The 2794-nt window shown below is 41.6% G+C and overlaps 1 protein-coding gene across 24 annotated transcripts in view; it reads left to right on the top strand.

Annotated features, from left to right (window-relative positions):
- The window catches only part of ZBTB20 (zinc finger and BTB domain containing 20), a 501814-nt gene that overhangs the window by 384703 nt on the left and 114317 nt on the right, over nucleotides 1–2794 (top strand). For 2 of the 24 annotated variants that reach the window (XR_012054411.1, XM_072925250.1), the window contains one exon: nucleotides 699–861. The exons of the other annotated variants lie outside the window; for them this stretch is intronic. The gene's annotated coding sequence lies outside the window, so the exon portion shown is untranslated. The remainder of the gene's footprint in view (nucleotides 1–698; nucleotides 862–2794) is intronic. 24 annotated transcript variants of the gene reach the window in all.

Genomic DNA, 2794 nt, shown 5'->3' with positions numbered 1-2794 from the left:
GTATGAGATGTTCCCTACCCCTTATCACTGTCGCAACCGAGATGGAAAAAAGCGCTTTACCCCCCCCCCCTTTTTTTTTTTTGTTTGTTTGGTTTTTTTTTTTTTTCTTCCCTTCTTTCCCCCCACCCCCTCAGCAGTCTCTGCTCTTTAAGTAGATGGAGCGAGCGTTTATTTTGGTACGTGGGTTGGTGGTGGCAGGGGGAGTGCGAGCTGTGGGCATTTGTGTGCTGGGAGCAGGGAGAATGGAAGCAGGGCAGCGGGGAGGGACGGGTGGGAGAAGAGCCGGGAGTGTGTTACTGTGTCTCCTCTTTGTGCACCCCTGGGGGGGGTTACCCAAGTTCATTTCCAGCAGGTGGATTTAGACAGGGAGTTACTTAACGCTTGACCGCCAGTTTTGAAAAAAAGGGAAAAAAAGGGAAAGAAAAAAAAAAAAAAAAAAAGGACCTGCTTCCTATGTCTATTAAAGGAAGCTCCAATTTTTTCCCTCTCTCTCTTCTCTCTCTCTTTCCTCTCTTCCTAACCAGACAGCGGGAGGGTTTCTGGCTCCTCGCCAGCCCAAAAGCCTCTAAGTGTTTTGCACTTGTTTCAGGGAGCCCGGGGATTTTTTTCAGCATTTTCACTAGAGAACAAAGAGTTCTTTACAAAGGAAGGGGGAGAGCGAGCTTAACGCCTGAGATATGTTTTTCTATTTTTATTAGGGATTTTTTTTCCCCCTCCTAAAAAGAATGAGAGAGAAGCAAAGCACAGAATGTGTGGCAGCAACAAAATAGATTGAAAGGAAATGCAGTTCCCTTACCTCCAAATTATAATTTGGAAATAATAAGAAAAGGAATGGAAGGGGGACAAGAAGAAGTGAGTTTGGTATGTTGTTCTTTTCTCCCTTTTTTTAACTCTCTCTTCTTTAAATTCCAATTGCTGTTTTGCCAACTTACCTAGCATCTTTTTTTTTCTTTGTTTTTTCTTTTTTTTTTTTTTTTGGCATAAAAGTTATACTGCAAACAGTTTCTGTTTACTTAAAAAATCAACCAACAAATTTTTACCAGGAGAGAAAAAAAGAAGGAAATGGGGTGGTTTCAGTAAAAAATAAACAAATTAGTGGGAACAGAAATCTTTCACTTTCTGTCACTTAGAAAAAAAGTTGGTAATGGCTTGTTGAAGCTAGAATCCTAAAATACAGATGGGGCACTAACGTCTGTGTCCACGGACCCAGCGTTCCCCTGACCATCTGTCTAAAAGTCACCTCTCATTGGCACTCAAATGATTAGTAGGAGCTCAGGGATTTTTTTGTTGTTGTTGTTTATTTGTTTGTTTGCTTGTTCCTCCTGTTCGGTGGGACCTTCTTTTAAATGGCTCCATTTCACCTTCTGAGTTTAGTTCTTCAGTCAAGCCCCAGATTGAGGGTTTCAGGGTAGACTTTCTTGCACTGTAGATTTTTTCTTCTTCTGAATGTGTTTCTTATGGATACACTCTTTTGTCTATTTGTATGTGAAATAGGCACATGTAATTTAGAAGGGAATAGTGCATCACGTTTAAGGAGATGTTTGATTTGAATTTTGTTGCATACAATGTATACCACACAGGCTATCTTCCCCACAGCATCTCCTGTGCAGTGGTTAGGATATTTGAGAATATATACTGTTGCAAATTCAGTAGCTTAAGGAAGTGCTTTCTTTAGCCAAATTCTGCCTTCCTTCCTATATTGATTTGTATTTTCCTGCCTTTGACAAATTGCCAATCTACGAACAGCATCATATAGCAGAGGTACAGAAAACACGAGAGGAAACTGCATGTTATATCCCCCCTAAAAATCATCAGCAGACAAAACACAAAACTAGATAAAATTATTAGAGTTACGATGCTCTTTCTGGCTGCACTACTACTACAATACCATGATTTTTATGTTCGTGCTGCAGGCTTTCCTCAGAAGAGGTTGCCTGTTACACTTCGTAGGTATCGTATATGTTTTGTAACACTGCTTTTAAGCAACACCTATGCATTGTGTAAGTGTATACGGGGAATTAGTCCATTTACATCTCCTCATATGATGAGGGGGAGGAAAAAAATCCATCCTTGGGCTCTGCTTGCACTGCTTTAGAAATCCCAGTACCCTGCAGTGGCAAAACATCCTGAAGGATACAGCCTGTCCCGTGCAGAAACTGGGGAGCAGGGAAACTGTCCATGACAAGTGGACAGTTAAAACACCAGTTTTAATGGTTAAAATACCAGTTTTATTTTCATACCAGTATCTAGACTGTGGGCTTGCACTCCCACAGCTTCATTAGCTGGGACTCTTCCCTCTCCAAAGCTGCAGTGGGCAGAGCTCTCCCAGCAGAAGTTGGGGACTCATCAGGGGCTGAAGTCCCCCGCTCCAAGTACAGGTTCCTTTGCTGCAGGTAACCCAGGTGTTCTACCTTTTCATGGGCAACAGCAGTAGCAGTGCCAAGCTAAAAGTGCTTAGCGGGCTCCCCAGTTTACTGTGCAATGCTTGGCCAAGAGCGATGGACTACCATAACAAATAAAAAAACTTTTGGCAAATTACAAATGCCTTTCTTTTACTCAAAATCTTTGCTTTCCTCATTCCTCCAGAGAGTTTTCCTAACTCCTTATGTTTTTCATGGTCTGAATATTTTCTGTGACTTTCCCCTCTTGCTCTCTCTGAAAAAAAAAAAAAAAAAAATCACAGGAAAAGTAAGCAAAAGAGAACAGAAATGGGGCTTGGCCTTTGAAGTTTTCCATAGGATAAGCAGTCTTGGGTTTTTTCTGCCTGAATATTTTTTCTTCTCCCCCCACCTGA

The sequence above is a fragment of the Taeniopygia guttata genome, chromosome 1 (assembly GCF_048771995.1).
Source record: "Taeniopygia guttata chromosome 1, bTaeGut7.mat, whole genome shotgun sequence".
Classification (NCBI taxonomy): Eukaryota; Metazoa; Chordata; class Aves; order Passeriformes; family Estrildidae; genus Taeniopygia; species Taeniopygia guttata.
This window is presented reverse-complemented; position numbering and strand designations above follow the sequence as displayed.